The following is a 27,574-nucleotide window of genomic DNA, read 5'->3' on the forward strand; positions in this document are numbered from 1 at the left end:
AAAATGGACATTAAGTAAAAGGCAAAATTTTAACTGTAAAATATAACTAAATTTAACAGAACCTGTATTCTCATGTATAGCACATTTTCATCATCCCTAGAAATGTCCTTTTTGCCCTTTCCCAGTGTGTCAGCCACACTCCTAGAGGCTATTGCTGTTTTGATATTTGTCTTTTTACAATAAATTTATATTATATTATTTTAGTTCTTCATGCAACTAGAATCATACAGTAAATACTTCGTTGTTTTTGAGATTCATACCTGCTTTTGAAAGTATCAATGATTTGTTCTTTCTGTCTCTAAGAAGTATTCCATTGTATGAACATACTATACCCTCCACATTTACATCACAACAATGAACAACCCCTAACTTTCACTTTGGTTTAATTTTTCCTCCTACATGTATCAGCCATGTTCTATAATTGTTTCATCTGAGTACTTTAACGCTCGGTAATACGTTCTGAAAGCCAATATGACATAATGGGTGAGTGCATTCAAGTGGAATAAGAGAATCTTAATTTGAACCCTGGTTCTCTACTTCAGGTATCTTTATGATCTTAGACAAGTAATGGAAGTGGTCTGTGTCTCAGATTTCTTAACCTTAAAATGAATATGACCAGTACTTCTTTGAGTAATCAATTGCAAAGATTAAAAAATTAAAAGCACATAAAAAATTGAATAGCATGACCCACATATATGAGCTCAAAATGTTAGCTATATTATTTCATTATATTTACTGTCCACTTGCCTGACTATAACACTATTATTTAAGCATTCTGTGGGTAGGGACCATTGTTGTTATATAATCAGAATATGGCAGGCACCAATATGTGCTTACTCAAGGAGTGAATGGATTATATTCTTATAGAGTACACTTGTAGAAATTATGGCAACTCAGCTCATGTTCCCCTACTGAGAAAATAATTTATGGTAACTTACTGTGACAGATATTGCAGTTGTCCCTCAATACCTAGTCTCCCATTCTTTGTTGTAGTTATAGAAATCCCTGAAGTTTTTGACATAGCACACATTATTCATCTGACATTGTTGCCTAACTTAGCTTTCAGCATCTAAGGCTTTATGGCTAGGTGATTACCAAAGGTATTAAATATAATTGAGAATTACAACCTCTGTATGTCTTTGGTACAAGACAATTACTTGATCTGTACTTCTACTTTCCTGGTCTTATGGGCTAGAACATTGACGGAGTCCTTAGGAACTGCTTTAACCATACCTTAGGGGAGGACAGAGCAACAGAAAAGAAGGAAATAAGGCCTCTGGATGACCACTTAGAACAAGTTTTTCTGGACAATTTGTACTACTGTTTTCATATTTCTGGATCATTGAGGGGGGTGGGGGAGAGAGAGAGAGAGAAAGAAAGAAAGGAAGGAAGGAAGGAAGAAAAAAAAGGAAGAGAGAAAAAAGAAAGAGAGAAAGAAAGGGGAAGGAAGGAAGGGAGGAAGGAAGAAAGGAAGGAAGGAAGGAAAGAAAGAGAGAGAAAAGTCTATCTTGGTTGAGCCATTGGAGTATTTTTGATTCATTTTTAGAGTAGCTTAGCTTATACATTAAATAGTGTACTAGTTCAAGAAGAAAGGAATGTAAATGTCCAGAAGAATCACAAAGACTCAATACACTATAGATTCAGTTATCAGGATTAACTTTGAGAGTGATGCTGCAGAATTGGGTTGCCAGAGCATTACTGCTTTTTTTTTACATTGAGAAAATTACCTGTGGCATTGAAAAGTTGCTAGTACAACTGCTAGGTTCAGAACCATTATAATCAGGAAGCATTCATGATCAGGAGACTCTTACTATCAAGAATTTGACAATGAAAAATCAGACCTCTTCATGCTGGACTTGCTGGAAGAAACGGAATAATAGTTAGCAGAGAGTAGCCTCTGCCTCACGCTACACTCTAAGTCCTACTGGAATGTCTGTGTTGGTGAACACTTAATTATCCATAACTGTTGCTGCAAAGGTGTCTGTGGAATTTTGTATTTATCTTAACAGCCTCTACATTGCAGTAAGTCCTTGACACTATTAGAAGTTTGGAAGGAATGTGAAGTACCAGTAAACTAAACTCCCTGTATGGGATGTGAGTCTTGATTTTAAAACTTCTTAAGCTGTGTTACCTACCATGAAAAAGTCACTAAAATCTCTGAATCTAAAAGATAACTGTTTTGATTAAATTAATAATAGTACCAACACACTGGGTGATTATTGCATATGAGTAAGTTAAATAAATGACAGAGAGGACATGATGGACCAGAGGAGGAATTGTCTATACTCTGTTAGAAAGTATCTACACTACATGAAATAGTATGTTATTTGAAGGTAGGTTTAGAGTGGGTAAAAATGTATATTGCAAAATCTTAACATCCAAAAAAAATTAAGTACCAAAAAACTACTTCCATTAACATGAGAGTACACACTCTGTGTGATTTCAATTCTTCTAAATTTATCAAGACTTGTTTCATGGTCTCGCTTATAGTTTATCTTATTGACCACTCCTGTTACACTAGTAAAGAATTGTATTCTACAATTGTTGCTTGTAGTGATCTGTAAATACTGAGTTGGTTGTTGGGCTTCTTCAAGTCTTCTATATCTTTACTTATTTTCTCTTTGTTCTGTGAAATAAGACTTTACTGTAATTTGTATGTCTCTGGTCTTTAAGTTCTGTTAGTTTATATTTCATGTTTTTTTAAGTTTTGATATTAGGTTCGTACATATATAGGCCTGTAATATCTTTTATGTTGTTGTTGACTTGATGACTTTACTATGATGATTATTGTGAAATGCTTTTCTTTAATTCTGGTAATAACTGCACATTCTGAAGGCTATTTTGTCTGATGTTAATATAATTGTCCAGACAGTTTATGATTAGTATTTCTATGGCAATCTTTTTTTTCAATATTTTTACTTTTAATCTATCTTATTTTAAATATATCTCCTCTTAACGGTACATAGTTTAATTTTGTTTTTTAACTTCTTTTTCCCTTTTAGTCCATCTATATTAAAATAATTTCTATATGATTGGAAATAAGTATACAATTTTGCTATATGTTTTCCATTTGTTACATCAATTTTGGTTTTCCTTTATCCATCTGTGATTGTTGATTTTATATGTCAATTTGACTGGGCCATGTGGTGTTCAGATAATTGGTCAAATCTTATTCTGGGTGTTTCTGTAAGGAATTAATTAATTAATTTATTAATTAATTAATTTATTTATTTATATTTAAGTATAGTTGATTTACAATATTAGTTTCAGATGCACAACATAGTGATTCAATATTTTTATAGATAATACTCCTTTAAAGTTGTTATAAAATAATGGCTATATTTCTCTGTGCTATATAATAGACCCTTGTTTCTTATCTATTTAATATATAGTAATTTATATCCCCTAATCCCACACCCCTATCTTGACCCTCCCTCCTTCCTTCTCCCCACTAATAACCACTAGTTTTGTTCTGTGAGGAATTTTTTAGATGAGGTTAAAATTAAAATAGGTAAGCTGATTGTTCTCCCTAATGTGGTGGGTCTCATCCTATCAGTTGAAGCCCTGAGTAGGATAAAAAGCTGAATAAGAGAGAGCTCCTCCTGTCTGACTGCTTTTGTGCCTTCAGACTGAGACATTTCATTTTTTTCTTGCCTTTGGACTCAAACTGAAACATGGGTGCTTCCTGGGTCTCAAAACTACCAGCCTTCAGACTGCAACTCCACCATTGGCTCTCCTGGATCTCTGGTTTGCCAACTCACTCTGCAGATCTTGGAAATTGTCAGCCTCCATAATCACATAGGCCAATTTCTTCCAATAAATTTTCTCTCTCTCTCATTTTCTCTCTCTGTCTCTCCCTGTATGTTTGTATATATGGATGGATGGATGGATGGATCCTATTGGTTCTGTTTGCCTGGAGAACCCTAATACCCCATCATTTATTCTATCTTCATTTGGAATATTTGACAAATGTTTTAGAATTCAACTTTATCTCCTTTATAACTTTATTAGATATAATATCTATATATCTATTTACATATGTATGTATTTACTCATTTATTTTAGTGGTTGCAATAACGTTGACAGTATAAATTTGGTACATTCTATGCATGTTACTAAAACTTTTAGATTCTTCTAATTTAATCTGGTCTTTCATTCTTTAAGGAGCTGAGCCTTTGTCATTCCGGGTGCCACACACATACACGTATAGGGTCATTATACCCAATTGAATAAAGATCTACTTCATTTACAAGAAATTCATCATAATGATAATTCCCAAAATGTAAATAAGTCAGTTGACATTCTGAATGTTCTACCTCTACTAGGGTCTTCATACCCACCTAGAAATATTTTTGATTCCATTACCAGTACCCTAGTTTAAACCCCAATTCTGACCTAGACTTTTGTACTATTGTAACTTTCTAAATATGCTTAGTATCACATTGAGTGTCATAATTTTAATAAAATAAAATGAATTGCAATGGACTCTTCACAATACTTAAAAAAAATTACTCCTAAAGCAAAGATTCATCAGAGATTTCTGACAGCAAGATTTCATTTGAAATGACATTTCAAACATCGCATGGACTTTGAAGCAGTTTATAATAATACCATAATTTATAACATTTAAGTTGCACACACACACACACACACACACACACATATTATATTTTACTGTGCCCTAACTGATTTTTATTAAATTATATCCATTTAATGGGAGAAGTCTCTGATGCCTTTTGTTTCTGTTTATTAGTAACTGAGCAAGAAACTCTAAGTAAACTCTATTTCATGCTTTTATATGTCAGTTTTCACTGACATCAATCCAATCATGATCTTTAATATGCTTTGTTGTGTCATATTAAGTAAAAAGAAATGGCAGGACCGTGTAATTGTGAACTTTCAGAATTAAGCAGAAGACTTTATCACACTGTTCTATTTTATCTCCTCTGGGTGCAGCTCCTTCACAACAGTGCTTTATTCCTCTGTGTCAGCCACATGACCCTGCAACTCTTTCTTTAGAATTTCCTCTTCTAAAATCAGCCAATACAATGTTGTCAGCACAATATTCCAAAGTTTCAGAGCTGATCATGTCATTCTCCTACTCTATCTAAAATAGCCTATGACACATTTTTTGCCTGCAGAATAAAACTGTAACTTCTGGTACTGACATTGAAGAATGTGTGCAATCTAGCCACTGACTTCTTGGTGCAGTATATTTTCCATTAAGATAACCTCCTTTTTCCCTATGTTATATTCTAGGTGAACTCCCACCTTAAGCAAGTTTCCCTGGATCATTTCCTTTGTTTACTTTTTCCCTCTGGCTGGAATATCATTCAGTTTTCTCTGTTTATTGAAAGCTCATCCTATGTCTTTTCTGGTGAAGTATTAACCTGGTCTGGAATTTTGATTGTGAAACAAAAAAGTTGGTTTCAGCAAAAAAACAACAAAAAACTAAAAAATGAACAGTGGGAGATCAAACAATGAAAAGGAACAATTTTATTATTTCATGAAACTAAAAACTACAGAAGAATTTTTTTTTAGCAATATCTGCCTCTAGATACTCAGACAATATGAGCAGATCAAACTTCTTTGTCCTAATGTCTTCGTTCTACTCTTTTTTCTTTTTCCTAAACTGCTTTTACTGTCAGAGGAGCTCTGTGCATGTGATGGATCTTGGGAATTGTAGGCTAATGGTGTCATTAGTGAGAGGGTGCTTGCTTTTTTAAAAGACAGACTTGGGTCTCATTGGTTTGACCTGAGTAGTGTGCTCATCTTAAAACAATGAATGTGCCCAAGAAAATATACACTGTTGGTTGAGTTGGCTTTGGTATGGGTTTATTCTTAGGGCCAGAAAGTGGGCCAGGGGAAAGGGAGAGTGAATCCTACTAGAACCACATGAACTGAAAGTGTATTAGTGATGATCCCTCAAAAGAGGGTTAGAGTGCTATTACTAAAAAGGAGAATAGACACTGGAATAGGCAAAAGGCAGGTTCTATTACAGATGACTTTTTATATCACTCAGGAGAAATAACTTCTTTATATTCCTTAGGATTGTATTCACCTAGGTAATGCATCCCAACTACTGCCATCATAGTATGTAATACATATTTATGTTTTCTCCTTGGATGAAAATTCCTTTTGGACTTACGGCATTATTTTAATTTTTCATAACACTTACTTTAATATTTTATTCAAGCACTATGTACATATTTAGTACTTGCATAGCTTTTTATTAATTTAAATTTCTCTAACACTTTTGTTTATTAACAATGAAGAGTCTTTCAATGATAATTATTGCACGATGTATTTATATTACCATTGTAAAGATGGAGCATGGTAGCATATTGACTTTCATATATTTTGTGCTATGAAGCCTAAGGAATCCTTGACTTTCTTTTTTTCCAGAAAATGACAGTTACTTCCAAACTTTAAGGAAAAGCAGCAATAATTGTATGTTGAATGGATGAGGGAGAGTTATTAACTTTACCATGAATGGTAGGAATGTCATGTAAGTTTTTATTTAATATTAGGGCTAGGTACTTGTGAAAATGAGAGGCTTTCAGAGAACATTAGGCTAAATGGTAGCTGGTATAATAAATAGTGGAAACAGAATGATGATAGCTGACTTGTTTGTAGGGAAGAGTGTAGGTTAGTGGCAGAGAGGATCTACCAAGGGTATTCTTGGTTTGCCTTGGTGTAATTATGAACAGTGCTCCAGTTACTCTCGAAATGTCTTGGTTTTCAATGGCAATTTATGGTCAGTCTATCTAAGCAGAAACCCAGAATCCACAAGTCACAACAGCATCCTTTGTACCAGAAGACTCCAATCCCTAAAAGGATGAGACGCTGTTTGATCTATATGAACCTATATGAGCCAATTCTCTAGTTCATGTGTAAGAATCTGGAGAATCTTTGGAAAAAATGTAAATTTTTACTTACTTATTTTTGAGCATTTTTGATGGGTCATTTAATTGCTGTTATATAATATTGGGATTTTATTTCCAAAAAAGAGTAGAATTACTTCTTTAAATTTTATATCATTCTCTCTCTCTCTCTCTCTCTCTCTCTCTCTCTCTCTCTCTCTCTCTCTCTCTATTTATAAGGCCTTCTTCTCTATTTTTCAAGTGAAGTGCTGCATGTATAAACTGCCCCTTTAAGTGAGAATACTGATATTGTGACCCTACCCTTCTTTTGCAAGTTTTAAGGGAAACAGATAAAAGACGTTATTCTTTCTATATGATGTACTAGTCTAAAATTTTAATGTGAAAAGGATTGCTCTAGATAGTTTAAATGTTTTATAAATTATCATTTAACTGACTCTTTTTAAGGGTACTGAGAACAAAGAAAAGGCCTCTAGGACATTGATATATCTTTCTGCAAGTTCTTATCTATTCAGATGACCACCTGAAGTGAAAGGGTCCTTATTCTATTTTTGTAGTATTCAGAACAAAGGCAGAGCATTTTTCATAATATTTACTTGAACACCTCATCATAGGAATGTGAAATATAAAATATGAAATGGCCTTAACCAAAAGGTAAATCTCTAAGTGGAAATTGTTTTCAAAATCTTAATGAAGGGAAATGAATTATTAAAGTCTGAGAGTTAATCAAAGTATTTCATATTATATATATCTGATTCAGTGAGGGTTTTATTGATCATATTATATTTTGTAATTATGATTAAGTACAAAATATAATAATCTATCAAAAGTCTGTTAGATCAAAGCATAATCAAATTATTCTAGACCCCAAGGTTTTCAGAGTTCTTAATGAGCAGAGATGGTAAAAAAAAAATTGGACTAAGCTTGATGCAGCCGCAGCTGAACTGGGCTACTGATGTCTTACATATAGTTTATTAAAACCTGGATTACTCAAACTTTGATAGAAGAATTAATATTGGGCTATATTCAGCTGGAGTCATAGGTTCAGAGAATATTCCTAACTGTGGAAGAACAGTTTTTCTGGAAGGTAAAATACCTTCCTATTCTTAATTACTCTGGAAAGTCTTCAATAATGGGCCAAGAAAAGTGAAGCTTTAAACTGAAGATAAGAAAAATATTTTCCTAACTTTGAATTTGGAGACAGTTTGGCTTACCCTGAAAAGTAGGAGAGGCTGAAGCATATCCAGGACTGTGGTAAGGATTTCATGACCCTGAAACTGAGGAGAGTATCTAGCATGAAAGACAATCCTAAGAGTAGTGGGTGCGCATGAGGTAGTTTAAAGTTTTTCCCCATATGATAGTTCCCTTTCATTATTCCTGAACTTTCCATACAGTCTCATTATTAGTTCCTGTGGTATCTCTGCTGTACTGGAGGAGTAGAGAAGTGCCTCTCTCAAACCAGGTTTGAAGACAGGGGCAGTTCTTTTCACCTATACAAATGCTGCTGTGAGCAATTTCCTCAGGGCAGGACTGTCCCAGCCAAGGAGAACAGACATCTACTCTGGGTCAAGATGGCAGGTGACAAGGCTAAAGCAATAGAAGGAGAGGAGCCTGTTTCTGACTTTCTGGGGACAGCACCAGGGGGCTCATGTCAGAAATGACTGAGGAACTCTCTAAGGACTGTTATTCCTGAAAAAAAAGGGAATGAGACATTGTATTTGAAGTCAAAAATTTAAACCTCTTTCCAATTCAAAATAGTGCAAGTCTGTCATACAGAGTGAAGTAAGTCAGAAAGAGAAAAACAAATACTGTATGCTAACACATATATATGGACTCAAAAAAAAAAAGTTCTGAAGAACCTAGGGGCAGGACAGGTATAAAGACGCAGATGTAGAGAATGGACTTGAGGACATGGGGAGGGGGAAGGGTAAGTTGGGACGAAGTGAGAGAGTGGCATGGACATATATACACTACCAAGTGTAAAATAGCTAGTGGGAAGCAGCTGCATAGTACAGGGAGATCAGCTCAGTGCTTTGTGACCACCTAGAGGGGTGGGATAGGGAGGGTGGGAGGGAGACACAAGAGGGAGGGGATATGGGTATATATGTATGCATATAGCCGATTCACTTTGTTATACAGCAGAAACTAACACAACAATGTAAAGCAATTATACTCCAATAAAGATGTTTAAAAAAGAAGTACAGTAAAGAAAGTAAATAATTTAAGTTTTAACAGTGAAGTGGTTGAATATTTATATTTTGGAGCTTTTGTCCTATCCTGATGTGTCTGAAAATATGCTCTCTAATGTAATGTCCCATAACGTTAAAAAAAAGTTAAAATGTAGATGCAGAATAGAGATGAAGCCCTTTCATCTCATTCAGAAGATCAGTGCAAAGCCAGTCTATGGTGTTCTCCCATCAGAAGGATAAAAGGTGAGTTCTGCCTGCCTACATTCAAGGCTCCAGCTCTGAATAACTGAAAGAAACCCTCCATCACTACTGGGCTATTAGGAGTAGTTCTCCGTAGGAAGCTTTAGAAGGACACCATTCAGCCCAGGTTTTGGAACAACTTTATGCATTGTTAAAGAAACATAGGTATTAAAAGGATTCAGCTAGTGTTGAAAAAAGCAAATTAAATGTCTGCCATGGAAAGTTTGAGATCACAAGCATTTTGTTTCTTCCATGTATAATATTTTCTTTTGTTTATTGCACTGCACATTTTATACGAAGGCCCTAAATGTCTGTCCTTGAACATAAAGTGCTAAAACTTTTTCCCTCATAATGTTTGGTATGGAATTTTCTAACATTCTATGCTGTGAATACCTGGAGGAGAATACTGGTTGATGAAACAAGACAATAAAGTAACAAGATACTCTGAAGCAATGTTATCTGTAGGTTAAAATTGTCGAGGCAAATTTTTACATTTGTGAGATATTTTTTTTAAATATGTTAAGCCCTTTAATGACCTGAGTAAAGTAAGGAATATGACATGTGGTGAGGGTGAATTTATTCTACATAATGACAACTGTTCTGTAGATAATTCTGTTTTAAACTGGTCCTGACTACCTCCCAAGTCTTGACTTTTATCATTCCCTTCTTGTAGTGTATAACATGGCCCCAGTACACTTTTTTTTAAGATCCTTGAATGAATATGGTTTTTATTTTTAAAAAAAAAAACAGACGTTTAAGCCTTTTCAGTTGTTTCCTTTGCCTTTCCTTCATCTGGCTACATTAAAAGCATACTTTAGGTCTCTGGACATTTCTTCCAGAAAACCTCTCCTCTTCTCTCCCATCTCTAGATAAACTATCCCTTCCCTGTGCCTTTTTGGTTCATGTACTACCCCTATCATCACAACCAGTATTATTTTTATTCATTCATTCTACAAATAATTAGGTACTATTTGTGTCATGTCAGGTCTATTGAAAAATACAATTTCTATTCATTTGTTGGCAAAATATTGATATTAAGTATATAAAATAAATAAACAAATAAGACTATGTTGAAGGGACTAATTATAGTTACTAAATAAGGGAATAACTATGACTCTTCTGAAAGTAGTAATTACAGTTAGTGGTTATTACTTTTGGAGGGAAAAAGTAATGAGAGCAATAGCAATTGGTATAATTTATTTTGGGCGGCCAGAGAAAATATCTCCAAAGAGCTAAAAACTGAATGGCGAGAAAGACCCAACCATGGGAGAATGTGAAAGAATGTGTTTTCCAATGCAAGGAATAGCAAATGACAACATATAAAAGTCTTAAGTTAAAAGCAAGCTTGGTATAGAAATAGAAGGGACTAGAAAGAAAGTTAGTGTGTATTGGTGTAATTAGCAAAGAGGATGGTGATGGGAGATAAGGTCAGAGAGATGAGGAGGGTTCAGAAAATATAAAGCTTTATGCGTCATGGTTAGGATTTCTATTTTATTGTAATTATAACAAAAAATTCATCTCTATCCTAAAAGATGAAATAGAAATTATAATAGAGACAGCCAACTGTCTCTTAGTATCTTTTCCTTCCCTCTCAATCTCTCTCCCTCTGTCTTTCTCTCTTTCTTCTCTTTTGATAGCAGAACCTCCATGTTTTAGTTGGGTGCATGATTACTGAGATTTCCCAACCTCCCTTAGAGCTAGCTTTGGACATGGAAGCTTGGTTCGGTGGTTTATAGCAAAAGTGATGTGTGAAATTTCCAGATTGTGTTTTTGAAGCTCTTTGCTCTAAGCTTCTTTCCCCCTTCCCATGGGCTGGACTAGTAAGTGAAGACAAGCTTATTTAACCATGCAGATGAGAAAAACAGCATGGTACAGAGCAGAACAAGTGGAAGGAATCTGGATCTTTGAATGACTTTCAATTTCACAGTCTCTCTGCCTGTACTATGCCAATGATCTTTAACTTCTGTTTTATTTGACACTACGTATATTTGAGGGTTTTGTTTTCTTTTTCTTTCTTGTTTGTTTCTGTTACAGCAGCTCAAAGTAACTTATTTTTTGTTACTGTAAAAAGTAGCTTTATGAGCTATAATTTACATACCATATAATTCACTCATTTAAAGTGTAAAATTCAGTGCTTTTTTAGTATACTCACAGATATGTGCAACATTTACCACAAATTTAGACCATTTTTACCACCTCAAACAGAAATGCTCTGTGCTTTATCTACTAACCTCCTATCCTATTATTCCCCTCCCACCACTTAACAACCCCTAATCCATTTTTTGTCTCCATAGGTTTCTTTGTTCTGAACATTTCATACAAAAGGAACCATATGATATGTGGTCTTTTGTGACCAACTTCTTTTACTTAGCATATTTTCAAGGTTCATCTATGTATCAATATGCATCAGTATTTTATTTCTCTTTGTGGCTGAATAATAGGCCATTGTATGGAGATACCACAGTTTGTTTATCCGTTCATCAATTAATGGAATTTGGATTGTTTCTACCTGTTGCCTATTATGAATAATGCTAATATAAACATTCATGTACATGTTTTGTGTTGATATATGTTATCATTTCTCTTGGGTATAAACCCAGGAATGGAATTGCTGGATCATATGGTACAACTATGTTTAATTGTTTGAGAAACTGCCAGAATGTTTTCCAAAATGGTGCAGCCATTTTACATTCTCTCCAACAGTACATGAAGGTTCCAATTTCTCCACACCCTAACCAAAAGGTGTGGTTACTGTCTGATTTTTTGATTATTGTCATCCTAATGGGTAGGAAGTGGTAATTCATGAGGTTATGATTTACATTTCTCTGATGACTAATGAGGTTTAGCATCTTTTCATGTGCTTATTAGCCATCTATATATCTTCCTTAGAGAAATTTTTATTTAGATCTATTGCCCATTTTTAAATCAGGTTATTTGTCTTTTCACTATTGAGCTGTATTTTTTCTTGTATTTTCTTGATTCAAGTCCCTTATCAGGTATATGATTTACAAATATTTTCTTCTATTCTTTGGATCAACTTTCACCCTCTTAATGAAGTCCTTTAAATCACACACATTTTTTTAACTTGAAGAAGTACAATTTATCTATTACTCTGTTATAAATTTATGCTTCTGATGTCATATCTAAGAAACCTTTGGCAAATCCAAGATCATTAAGATTTATTCCTACGTTTTCTGCAAAGATTTTCATAGTGCTATTTCATAGTTAGCCTGGTTAGAGGCATATTGAAAGAACCAGCTTTTAGTTTTGTTGATTTTCTCTATTGATTTCCTATTTTCAATTTCATTAATTTCTGTTCTAATTCTTATTTTCTTCTACTTATTTTGGGTTTAATTTTCTCTTTTTTTCTAGTTTCCTAAAGTTTTTTATGTATTAATCATTTTAATAAACATTTCTTACTTCTAAAGACTATTCCTTTTAACTGTACTAGGAAATACAAAAAGAAGAAAAGCAGAAAGAAAAAAAGAATATTTATTATCTACTTCTAGCTTCCATCCTACCAAATTTTTACAAAAATTTAGTTTCACCTAAGTGCAGAGTTAGTCTTCCCATGTGTATTGATAAAAAAATGGGGGATCAGAGATAACCTGTATTGCTTAATATAGTTCAAGGACATAAGCCCAAGATAGTGTTGCTTCTACTCCATTATACTGACTTTCACTAGTAACAAGGGAAAATGCCCTTTAGATATACATTTAGAGAGAATAAATGACACATTAAAGAAAACTTTAAACTTAGATGTCCTTGACTTTTCAAAATATTTAGCTTAAGAATATTTGATTTTCCCAACTACAGGTAAAAAAATGAAAAACACACCTAAACAAGGTTATAATACATATTTTTAAATTTTTCTCGTTTGCTTTCTTTTCTAGAACAACAACTCATTTTCAGTGTCAGCTCTGCCAATCACACTTTTATTTATTTTTATTTTTTTGAATTTTTGATTTTAGTTTATTTTTTATACAGCAGGTTCTTATTCGTTATCTATTTTATACATATTAGTGTATATATGTCAATCCCAATCTCCCAATTCATCCCACCATCATGAACCTCCCTGCCACTTTCCCCCCTTGGTGTCCATACATTTGTTCTCTACATCTGTGCCCTGCAAACTGGTTCATCTGTACCATTTTTTAAGGTTCCATATATATGTGTTAATATATGATATTTGTTTTTCTCTTTCTGACTTACTTCACTCTGTATGATAGTCTCTAGGTCCATCCATGTCTCTACAAATGACCCAATTTCATTCCTTTTTATGGCTGAGTAATATTCCATTGTATATAGGTACCACATCTTTATCCATTCATCTGTCTATGGGCATTTAGGTTGCTTCTGTGACCTGGCTATTGTAAATAGTGCTGCAATGAACATTGGGGTTCATGTGTCTCTTTGAATTATGGTTTTCTCTCGGTATATGCCCAGTAGTGGGATTGCTGGGTCATATGTTAATTCTATTTTTAGTTTTTAAGGAAGCTCCATACTGTTCTCCATAGTGGCTGTATCAATTTACATTCCCATCAACAGTGCAAGAGGGTTCCCTTTTTTCTACACCCTCTCCAGCACTTTTTGTTTGTAGATTTTCTGATGATACCCATTCTAACGGGTGTGAGGTGATACCTCATCGTAGTTTTGATTAGCATTTCTCTAATAATTAGTGATGTTGAGCAACTTTTCATGTGCTTCTTGGCCATCTGTATGTCTTCTTTGGAGAAACGTCTATTTAGGTCTTCTGCCCATTTTTTGATTGGTTTGTTTGTTTTTTTAATATTGAGCTGCATATCAAGTGGGAATTATCCCAGGGATGCAAGGATTCTTCAGTATACGCAAATCAATCAATGTGATACACCATATTAACAAATTGAAGAATAAAAACCATATGATCATCTCAATAGATGCAGAAAAAGCTTTTGACAAAATTCAACACCAATTTATGATAAAAACTCTCCAGAAAGTGGGCATAGAGGGAACGTACTTCAACATAATAAAGGCCATATACGACAAACGCACAGCAAACATCATTCTCAATGGTGAAAAACTGAAAGCATTTCTTCTAAGATCAGGAATAAGATAAGGATGTGTACTCTTGCCACTATTATTCAACATAGTTTTGGAAGTCCTAGCCACAGCAATCAGAGAAGAAAAAGGAATAAAAGGAATCCAGGGGCTTCCCTGGTGGCGCAGTGGTTGAGAGTCCGCCTGCTGATGCAGGGGACACGGGTTCGTGCCCCGGTCCAGGAAGATCCCACATGCCGTGGAGCAGCTGGGCCCATGAGCCATGGCTGCTGAGCCTACATGTCCAGAGCCTGTGCTCCGCAATGTGAGCCTGCGCTCCATAACAGTGAGAGGCCCGTGTACCGCAAAAAAAAAAAAAAAAAAAAAAAAGGAATCCAAATTGGAAAAGAAGAAGTAAAATCGTCACTGTTTGCAGATTACATGATACTATACATAGAGAATCCTGAAGATGCTACCAGAAAACTACTAGAGCTAATCAATGAATTTGGTAAAGTTGCAGGATACAAAATTAATGCACAGAAATCTCTTGCATTCCTGTACACTAATGATGAAAAATCTGAAAGAGAAATTAAGGAACCACTCCCATTTACTATTGCAACAAAAAGAATAACATGCCTAGGAATAAACCTACCTAGGGAGACAAAAGACCTGTATGCAGAAAACTATAAGACACTGATGAAAGAAATTAAAGATGATACAAACAGATGTAGAGATATACCATATTCTTGGATTGGAAGAATCAATACTGTGAAAATTACTATACGATCCAAAGCAACGTACAGATTCAATGCAATCCCTATAAAATTACCAATGGCATTTTTTACAGAACTAGAAAAAAAAGTCTTAAAATTTGTATGGAGACACAAAAGACTGCAAATAGCCAAAGCAATCTTGGGGGAAAAAAACGGAGCTGGAAGAACCAGACTCCCAGACTTCAGACTATACTACAAAGCTACAGTAATCAAGACCATATTGTACTGGCACAAAAACAGAAATATAGACCGATGGAACAGGATAGAAGTCACAGAGCTAAACCCACACACCTATGGTCAACTAATCTATGACAAAGGAGGCAAGGATATACAATGGAGAAGACAGTCTCTTCAATAATTGATGCTGGGAAAACTGGATAGCTACATGTAAAAAAATGAAATTAGAACACTCCCTAACACCATATGTAAAAATAAACTCAAAATGGATTAAAGACCTAAATGCAAGGCCAGACACTATAAAACTCTTAGAGGAAAACATTGGAAGAACACTCTTTGACATAAATCACAGCAAGATCCAAGAATGGAAATAAAAACAAAATAAGCAAATGGGACCTAATGAAACTTAAAAGCTTTTGCAAAGCAAAGGAAGCAACAAAGAAGACAAAAAGACAACCCTCAGAGTGGGAGAAAATATTTTCAAATGAATTAATGGACAAAAGATTAATCTCCAATCACACTTTAAACCAATTTCTTAATAAACATTTAAACATTCTAGTGATTCCCTATGTCAGACTCACTTGTGATACCCAATCTTTAGCAAATAATAAACTCTTCCTTCCTTTACATTTAAATTATTTTCTAAAGTGCAAAATCTCCAAAAGGGACACTACAGCCTTCAAAAGGAGGCACTGACCAAATTGCTAAAGTTTAGTAGAAGATTTTAACGTATTAGTGGAACAAGCTTAATTTAGAGATTTCTGAGTGAATGGGACATGGAGCTACCTTAATCCTTTGTTTTTTTATCAACATCACTGGAGACTTTGTTTAACATATATAACATAATTGGGATAGATTATTTATCCTCTACTTGTGTTACTGAAGCAATTCCTAACCTCACTAGTAAAATCTCTATTATAGCATCAAGGAAATGATTAACCATTTGCTAGGAAAACACAAAAAATATAGCGTTCAAAGTTCTTGGCTTAAAAAGTCATATTTACAGTTTCCCTATAGCAGGCCTACTACCTGATAAGATGAATACAAATATTCCATTTAAAAGACAGCTTTCCCAATTTTTAAAATGCTGTTACTCAAATAGCTTACCTCTTTGTTATTAAAAATATGGATGGAAGAAATAAAAACCCTTCTGTCTTACCACGGTGCTTTGCCCTAGGTGACTTTTCTTTCTTACCGCATCTGGAGGACAGTTCCTTGCTGATATCCTTTGGTGTTGCCGTCACACTTGAGACATCAGCAGAGTAGAATGTTTCTTTTTACACATTTTAGGAGTCACTTATGCTTCATTTTCCTTGCTATCAGTCTCAAGTTTTTCACACTGAAATATACGTCTTACCTTGCTCTGTTTTCCCCTGCACAATCTTGTAAGATCTCACTTCCTGGCTGGCTATAATGTCTTCTGTTTTTGCCAAAGGAACCTCAGTTTCCCAGAGTAGAAATCACTAATGACCTAAATGACTCATTCCCGTCACTACCAGGGATTGCCACCACTGCTGAAAATGTGCCTCTGTTGTCACTGACTCCAGAACACATTGCTGGAACTTTAGTCAAGGGAACACCTATATTTGTTCACTATTGTATATTTGTATCCCAGGCAGGAGCAGCAGCTACTTTTGGAGGAATGTCAGCCTTCTTGCTAAGGAGATTTGAAACCACCAGGACTGTTTCTGCTAATATAAAGTGAGAGTTCAACTTAGTCATGAAGAATATCAGTAAGTACCTTGTTATTCATTTTAAATACATAGAATGTTAGAGCAGTAATTGACTGAAGAGGGAGTCTAATGTTCTGTTTTTATAGAGAAGGAAACTGAGGTAAGTTTCTCCTTATTCATCCTATTAATAAGCTCTTTCCATCACATATATTGTCTTCTCTCTATAAAGCAGGCCTTTAAGAATTTTACCATGTAGTTTTAAGAAGGAATGGGGTATTTGAATATGTTTAAAGATGAAAATTAAAATGAGTCTTATTGAGATCCCTCAAAATTATTGAAAAATTAGCCTATGACTACTTCATGGTAGAAAGAAACAGGATGGGCATGGAGAGGAGAAAAAGAATTTGACAGCTTTTATGGCCTATAATTGTTCCCAAGGAACCTAGATTCTAAAGGGAAACATGCACACACACACACACACACACACGTATACACATGCACACATATCTTTTAAATAGTAAAAAAATAATAATCATAAGCTATTATATGGTTCTTTGCCATGTGTATAAGATTTAAACGTTCTGGATTAATACTTTCCTATATTATTTTAAAGTGTCTAGTGTCTAGGTAGAAAGACTCCAAAGTTTTCTTAATAGTCAGCCTAAGCCTAAAATGATTAGAAAGTCTCTATATTTGATTTACTTTTTCTCTCTCAATGTATATTAGAATAAAAAGACATGTTTTTAATTGAAAAATGTCAATCGGATAGTATTCAATACGTTATTGCTTATGATTGCATTTTTTTGGGCCTGAATAAAGACATAAATCGACAATAAATATGACTACAAGAAATATTAACATACTAAATATACTAAACATACTAAAATATAATTTATACAAATGCATGAATGAGTAGAAAAGAGCTAGACAATAATAAAAATATATATGTACAGATACATTGGATATATAAACGAGATTCTGTCAGGAGTTGACAAATTCTTTAATAAAATAAAATGGAAAAATATAATAGAAAGACTTTGGGGTGGGTGAGGTGGGGTGGAGCTGGTAGATGTGAGTGTAGGACATTTTAGATTTGGTGAACCAATGTATCTCTGAACTGGAAATGTACTTTGAGATCAGAATGATGAAACTGATTGAGCAGAGCACAAACCTGGGCATCAGCTTTCCAAGTGAAATGTGAACACAAAAACTTGCCTTGTTTGATTAAAAAAAAAAAACGAGCTAGTGTGGATACAGCATTGATAGCCATAGGAAAGTGGTTTGAGATGAGACTGGGGGGTTTATCACAGACCACAATATGATTAAATGTTGGGCCAAGTACAATGGAAAACACAGAAGATGTTTGATCAGAGGACTATTATTATGTGATACATGCTTTATAAAGATAACTCTGGTGGCAATATGGATGGCACATTTTTACTTTTCTTCCATATGGTTGATATAATCTGGCAAATGCATTCCCATGAGTGAATTAAGCTTTCCTTTTTTCTCAGTCTTTCTCTCAGTGTGTGTATGTGTGTGTGTGTGTGTGTGTGTGTGTGTGTGTGTGTTTTGTTTTCCGAGTAATCTTTGGAAACTCCAGTAGAATAGTTAGAAAGGTCTTGTAGAACCACAAGAGGTTATGGGCCATGGACTTAAATTCCTTTCGGTGGCAAAGGATAGGTGATTGAATAATGGAATATTATAGAAAATTCAATTCAATTTGAATTACCACAAAGATGTCAGTGAAATTCAGTGAGGAAAAATGGTATTTTCAATAAATGATAAAGGAGCCATTTGACTTTCCTTTGGAAAAAACGTAAACATTAACCCTTTTCCTCAAACTGTACATCAAATATACTTAAGAATCATATATCTAAGTGTGAAATGTAAAACAATAAAGCATTTGGATTAAATTATAGGAAAATATCTACATGAACTTGATGTAGGCAAAGATTTTTAAAACAGGATTCCAAAAGCACAAGCACAAAATAAACTTCTCTGAACTTCAGTAAAATTTATTACATCCATCTATAGATAAATAAATGGATAGATAGATGATAAATTCAACAAAGGACTCAAATCCAGAATATATAAATATTTCCTAGAAATCAGAGAAAGATGAAAGACCTAGTTTTTTAATGAACCAAAAAATCAATAGATGCTTTGAAAGAGACAATATTCAAATAGCCAATAAACATTATAAAATGTGTTAATGTTATTACTCCACAGTGAAATGCAAATTAATACCACAATGGGCATCCCTTACCTACTCACCCAATAGCTAAACATGGAAAGACTGATGATACCAAACGTTTGTGAACATGTGAAGCCATTGAACTCTCATATATATTGTTACTTGAGTATTAAGTGTATCAACAGTTTGGCATTATTTACTATATTTGATTAAATACTTGCTCTATGACTAACAATTTTACTCAAGTTTATGATCAAGTGAAAACAGTGCATATGTTCAGCAAAAGACATAAGTACAAGTATATTTATTACAGCTTTACACTTAAGAGGCAAAAATGGAATTAGCTGAAAATTCTGTCAATAGATTAGTGGATAAATAAAATATGGTATATTATAAAATGAAATTATACATAGAAATAGAATAAGATTAGTCTATGGATAGACACTACAGCATTGATGAATCTCAGAGACATTATTTGGAGCAAAAGAAGCCAGAAAATATTTGGTATGATTGCATGTATTTGAAGTTTAAAAATAGACAATACTAATTGATGGTACTATAATTTAGAATAGTGGTTGCTTTGGAGTAATATTGATTGGCAGAGTGTAAAGGGAAACTTCTTGAGGGCTGCAATGTTCTTAATGATGATTTAGCTGTAGATTACATTACTGCATGTATGTGTAAAAATTTATTGAGATCATATACTTATGATTAGTGCACTTTTCTGTAGATATCTAATACATCACAAAAAGTAAACAAATTCATTTGAGTTTTCACTTTTTCAAATTGCAGATTAATAGATGTTTTGAGTCCTAACTGAATTGCAAAGCCATGTAACAGAATGAGCTAATGGCTGAAAAAACAAAATGGAGCAATACCAGCTCTGTGTGAAATCAAATGTATTCCAATTTACTATCACTTGAAAAAAGAAAAAAAAATAAAGCAACAACAAAACAACCACAGGAGAAAAGAAAACCTGTGAATTTTATGAGGAAGGATCATTGTGAAAGCACAACTAATTAACCTGTTTTTGCCCTAGACAGCACAAACACAATGTATGGCTGGAAGAATAGCCAAGATAAGAGAGAGAGACAGATGGCAGAAAGCTTGATGATAAACAGAATCCAGAAAAGATAAAGAATAATACAGAAATATTATTAGATACAGAGAGAACATATTAAATTATTTACTTAACACTTAAAATTTTCCCTTTATTTTCTACATACTAGGTTAGTAATCTTCCAATCTTTAAAAGCAGATACTACCATTAAGGCCATACTTCACACTATTTTTTTCCCCTGTATTTATGCTATTTCACACTTATTTCCTTCAGAAATCTTAGATATATACCATATGGTCCTGGTGATTTATTGGACTTGAATTCCTCTGCTTGCTCTGTAACTTTCTCATTTTGGATGTCAGTCTTTGTCGAGGGCACCATCTGATGCTGTATGAAAACTGCCTTAGGAATAGAAATTTTCCCAAAGTTCTCTCAGTATTCTAATATGAAAACCATTTTCTTTCTTCTCCTTTCTATTAACAACTTTTAAAATTCTCCTGAAGGACTTAAAGCTCTCATTATAGTTCCTTTTTACTTAATGTACATACTTTCCAACTTTTCTTGGGCTTTTTCATATTTCTTATTGCAAATTACTAGATCTGGCTAACCTTCTGCTGAACTTCTACCATTGTTTGATTTAAATAAATTCTGTACAATGTTACATCTAATCCTTAGGAAATTTGAAATATAATACAAATAATAAATCACTTAAGTAATAATAATTAGAATAACAGTTCATATTCTCTAAGTTGATTGATCTTTATCTAAGGAAAATTTTCTAAGGTCCTAAATAGTTTCAAGTTATGGTTTCAAAGCTAGGAAAAAGCACTAGTTGCAGTATACAAGCCAATCGAACAAAAATAGAACCCATGTTACCTAAGTGAAATTATCTACATATTTCATTTGAATAAGTATTTTAACATACTGTGTCCTGAAATTTACATATAACTATTTAAAAAGAAGGTTCTTCATTTTTTTATAAAGAAGAAAATGTCTTCTATTTATTCATCATCCATGTACATAAACAAATATATTTTCATTGATACATTCACAATTATTAAGCATCAGCAAAGATTAGCTATATTACCTCTTCTCAAGTGACTTACATATACTCCTAATACTTTTTAAATACATTAATGTGCATATTTATTTTGTGTTTTGTTTGTCCATGTAAGAGTGTGGGATGTGGACACTGAAAATTTTAATCATGATATGACTCCCATTCCATCCTAATGGCCTACTAAATTACCTCCTGTTAGCTTATTTTTCCTTCTGTTTATTTTTTTAAATATATGGCCATATGTATCTCAGTTCAGGCCTGTCTGTAATATGGTTATTACACTGTGTTAGATAACCATTTTTAGGAACATTTGAAAAAATTCAGGAGTGATTCTTACTTGGCTTGAAGTCAAAGAAAATAAGCCTTAAAATTATCCTAAATTCCTCAATGACTCACTTTCTTCCCCTTTTTTAATTGCCACCTTTAAAAAGAAGCATTACTAGCTTTGGGGCTAGAGATTTGTCTACATTGCCACCCCATCTTCCAAAGGGGAAATGCCTTTGGAATACGTGTGGACACCAAATGAGCTGTGCAAAGAGAATAGACAAATGTCTTTCCTTTAGAAGCCTGAGCATCTTAATCTCTGCAGAAATGAGCTTAGTTAAGAGACCCACCTTCTGATGGCCACTCTTAGCCAGTCACAGAAAAACAAAAACCGCATGATTCCACTTATTTAAGATATCATAGAAGCAGAGAGTAGAATGATGATTCTTTACAGCGGCACCAAAGAGATTTCTTTTTCTTTATATGAGGAGAAATTGAAAGGCACTGAAAGTTCTAAGTTAGGAAGCTGGTATTATAAAATTAACTTTTAAAAATATTTGGCTGCTACGAGGGTGATGCATTAGAAGAGGACCAAGGTGGATTCAAAAAAGAACTTTTTTAATGAAGATGAATTTCTAAACACTGATATAGGTAGTAGTGAAGATGGAGATTTAAGGAAATGAATACTGGGAGATAATAGAAAGCAAAATCATTAGTACCTTGTGATAGACTGGCTATGTTAGTTGAAAGAATGAGATGGCAGTGATGACTCTTTAGTTTCTAGTTACCTTAACTGTATGAATGAAAGAGCTATTTCCTAAGATAGCTAAAATAGGAAGAAGGATATATCTGAGTATGTAGTATGAGAGAGAGAGCAGGGGTTCAGTGTTGGATGATCTGAGTGTCTTACTGACATTTAAACAGATATAACAGGCCATGGGGCAGGTTACTTACATGTCCCCAGCAAACGGAGGCCTACCTTGCTTCCCTATTATGTTGTAGTCTGTCCTATTTAGTGTGCCTTAATTCCTAATTTACTTTCTTAGTACATATTACTTTTACTCTTAACTTACTTGTCTATATATTTTTCTGTCATTCCCTTTCTTCTCAACTAGAATGAATTTGTGAAAAGAATTAAATTACTTCCTTAGATCCAACTGCTTTCTTTTCTCCTTCATCCCTTCAAATATTTGTTGAGCAGTTAACTGTGTTCCATGAATGATACCAGGTGCTTGGAATATAGCAGGTGTACTAGATGGAGTTCTGACAACTGAGTTTGAGGGACCAGTGCCATGACTAGAAGCCAGGTATTTTTACTATCACTCAGTACTCTCCCAAACACCATACCAACTCCTAATACTGATACAGATCTGCCTCCTAACAAAACCAAAAACTAGGAAAATAAATGATCTCAGCAAAAGTCATGGTGGAAATAATAAAAATAACCAGTGGAGGCAGAGAGAAAAGGTAGGAAATTGATGAAATGAGATTTGAGATTACTTCAAAGCTTACACAATTGATAGAGGGGAAATAGAAAATTTATTTTTCATCCTTTTTGGAGAAGAATGTAGCTCTTTGGAACTCTGAATTCTCATACAGTAGAAGCCATTAAGTTACTCTCAGTGTCCAATGCTAAACTAAACTGGAGACAGCTGTAATCTATATCAATTTTTAATAAAAAATCCAATTGCTTTTAATATTTTGTGAACCCTAGGCATATTTAGCAATTGTTTTCTAGGAAGGAATGATCCAGAAGGAAGTGAAGGAAAGCGGGTTATTGCCTCATTACATTAAAGAAAATGAATCAAGAATAACACGTAATATATAGTTTTAAAAGCATGCTAATTCTGTTTCTGTACTCTATTAGTTTCTGTACTCTAAATTGTATCGTTATGTTACAGCTTGGGTTAGAATACCTTTGTCTTTTTTTGTTGTTGTTGGCTTTGTTTGGTTTTACATGGGTTTTGCCTCACATACCAACACACTTTCTGAAAGAGATGAGTTACTACAGTATATATTTTATTTTCAGTCTTTTTTTTTGAAATTCATGAGATGACTTGGAATCACAATAACACCTAGCATATTTGGAATGCTTGTTCACCCAAAGGAATGAAAGAGAAGCACAACATGTTCTATTTTTTTTTTTGTACTCTTCATCTGTACCCCACCCCCAGATCCATAGCTTGAACTAATTGACATCAGATTGTGACCTTGAAAATCTCCATCTATCAAGTTTCTCTTGTTCGTATTAACTTAATCTGATTTTTAATTATATTATTCAAATAAATTAGGATATATGGGGCATTTCTTTGATTTCTTGTACTGATATCAAACAATAATGAATATGCATCTAATGGAAGTATTACACTGTGAAAGACCTTAGTGTCCAGATGAAGGGAAGGGGAAAGAGAATTTCTTCTCTATTTTTAGACAGTGGAATAGGCAGAGGCTGAAACTAACATGCTCGAGAGATTCACATGGATGCAAACTGGTTTATTCATCAAACTGAAGTTTTGGATGAGAGCAGTAAATAAATCTATTCACCCCTCATGGTTAGAGGATACCTGCAGTGCACTGGGAAATGACTTCAATAATTGTATCCAGACATTCATGCTTCAACTAGCACATTGAATATTAGTCCCTGTGGAACTTCTGCAATTATTAACTGTCATGTGAAAATTTCCATCGTTTTTCGTAGGAGGAATAGAAAAAATATATATATATATGTATATAGCTGATTCCCTTAAACTGACAATTGACAGGCAGGTGAAGTGAAAAGAGCAGGATTTGGGCTCAGATTATGGAATCATTTGGGGGGTGCATTAGAATCAGGAAGATGCATAGACTTTATAAATGTTGCTCCATCACCTCTTTTTAAAAATCACATTTATCATTTGGAAATAGGAATAATTGCAAACTGCAACGCATTTATCAGTGGTGTTTACTGTAGTATTTAGACTAAAAGTGATGGTTTCTAAAATAAAACTCTCTTAAACTAGTATTATTCCCCCCTCCACCCCGCCGAGAGGTGAACAGCTCCATAAAGACATTGTCTTGTGGGGAAGCGTAATTGCATTAGGAGAACAAAATTACATTGTTTAATTTGGCAAGTTAGAACTTCAATAAAGTAAAACCAAATCTCATCTCTTGTCAAATAGGCAAAATAAAAACCATTTTCTGGTGACAGTTCCAGTTTCAACTGACATATAAGTATGATCTGAACCTAAGTTTTGTCAGGTATTTCCAGGAATCTAGTCTGCTTGTCAGGTATTTCCTTGTCACATATTTCCAGGAATCTAGTCTGCTTCCACAGTTGCTAAATACATGGAGTAAGATTGATGTCTATTTTTCTGTCAACTTTCCATCCCTCATAAAGAATGTGCTAAATAAACTTAAATTATTGTTAAAATATTTCTTGATTGTCATTAAAATCATTATGAGAAAGAATGTTTGATGAGAGTTAGCATATACGTGACACATATACAATACTGAAACAGTGACAGTTGACCATTTGGCCAAATATTTGGTATGTATGCATGCATAATGGAGAGTCAGAATTGCTTACTTTTTGCACCAAATAAGTAAGTCACTTTCTTACTTTGATAAATAACTTGATTTCTTAGTTCTCAAAATCCTACTTGCAAAATGTAGGACAGCATAGTGTAATGGTCAAAAGCACAGAGTTTGGAAACAGATTGATTTTGTCTAAATCAGAACCATCGCTTACTAGTTGTGCAACCATGGTGAAATTATTTAATCTCCCTCTGCTTTGCACTCCACATATGTAAAGTGAGAATAATAATAGGAATTTCATTACAGAAATGAACTTTGTCTTCTTTAGAATCAGATATATCAAGATCTATTGTTTGATATACTCCCTGATCTGCCTGCTCATATTCAAGCTTAAAAAATAAGAAATATTTCCAGTACTGTTTCCTTTACAAATCTTGGAAATCTACATTTAAAAATGAATTTATCACAGCCAAATTTGTCATGGGCAAGCAACCTTAGAAATAGGAGACAAATATTGTTTTCAAATATCTCTAGAATTAAAACTAGCTCTAAAGTACTGTCAATTACAAAGTTATTCCACACTCAAGTTGACAATAAATTTTACCTGCTTATGTTTTCATAATTACAAACATAATTAAATTAAATTTTTCAACTTCTGTTGTTTATCATGAATTAATAATTGCTGGCTAATCCATTACATATTTTTCACTTTTGCTAACGGTCTTACACAAAAGTATGGAAAGAAGGGAAATCTGTTCTCTCAAAATCACAATTTTTGTGTTTTATTAAGCTTCTTTCTCTCTCTGTCTCTCTTTTGTCCCTATCTCTCTGTCTCTATCTCTTTCTGTTCCTTCCTTTCAGTTTGGGAAGTTTTGGTTTTTTTCATTTAACACCAAACTTGAAGCTATTTCTTCGTGATTTATAAAAAAATTCAGTCAAATTTTCTTGGGAGTTACAGCAGATAAATACCATAATATGATTTCTACCAAGATATTTGAAAAGTTTTCTTTTCCATTTGATGGGAAACAACAATACAGAGAGAAAAATGTAACAATTGCTTTCTCATGGCAGTATGACTCAGTGACCAAAATTGAAAGCACTGACCTCACAAGAAAGAGCCCATTACCTGTTTCTATCACTGAAGTTTACTTATTAGTGCCTGTTCAGAGGCAGGCAGGTGGACTTCTAGAAGAACACAGAATTTGTTTTGACCATCCAAGGAAGAATGCAATTAGATTGAATTATAAGAAGAAAACCACACTTTAAATATCAGGGTTCACATTATTATGTCTTCCTATTCTAGTCTTGTATTTAATGGGCTGAAAATGGCAACAGTGCTCCTTTGAATCGTTCATCAGAACACACTCTGCTGGGATCTTGACTGGTACCAATTGTAGACAATAAAAATGACACAGGAAGGCAAGTTCTATCCCTATTATCATTTGGTCTCTAACTTTGGTTAAATTTTTAATTATCATTTTAGTAAAAAATTACCGCAACTTTTAAAGTCCTGATTGATAGGTCTCCACTTATGAAACTTTACTTTGTATAAATTTTGAAGTGTTAAATTTGTATAAATTTTAAACTGTTATAATAGTAGGTATATTAGCATATTGTTATTTTAATTATGTAAAACATTGGCTTTAGTTTAGAGACATATCTTCCAAACTAATTAAAGCAACGTTCTTTTAATCCATTTGTAGCAACGACACAAATAATGTTATATTTAAATTCAACAAACTATTCCTCAGGACCACTGTAAGATATAAGGCAAAAAAGACTTCATATGTACCTCAGGCAATTCTCAAGCTAAAGTGAAAATTAATATTCCTTGAAGAGCCTATTTCCTGATGTTTTCTTACATAATTACTGCTGTATTAAATACCCCCTTTTTCTAGTATATATTATGAGCACAGGGTAAAAAAAGCAGATTAAATAAAAATGTAAACATAAGCCAATAATTTTTTTCTTACCTGTCACTATAGAACTATTCAAGCTTCTCCACAAGTTTTGTTTAATTTCTAATTTTCTGTTTTAATCTTTCAATTTAGAAAAACAGTTGTAATTGCAAATAGTATATGATTATTTTTAAGAATCAGTGACAGGAGCATGTATTTGATATATTTATGGCTATATATTATAGTTGAAATCACATCAAATAAGAATTAAAGTATTTTTAAAAGTTGAAATATATAAATGAAGTTTTCAATCTCATACTATCTTATACAAATATTAGATACAAATATTAGATATTTGCCTTTAATTCAGCTTGTTTTCCTAATTATATTAGGTTTGTGGTTAATTAAGTGTTATACATTTAATTATACAAATTATATACGTTATATATATTTATATAATAAATTGGTCCTAAGACAACCATTATATGTTCAGGAAAAAGCAGACCCCAACACTATTTTTTAAATATCTCCAAAACTCAGAACAGTTCATGCCATATTAAACTCTCAACATATATTGATTATAGAATTATAATCATTTTCAGATTAAGTGAAAATAAATATATTAAGTGAAAG

The sequence above is a fragment of the Grampus griseus genome, assembly GCF_964374135.1.
Source record: "Grampus griseus genome assembly, chromosome: 4".
Lineage (NCBI taxonomy): Eukaryota > Metazoa > Chordata > Mammalia > Artiodactyla > Delphinidae > Grampus > Grampus griseus.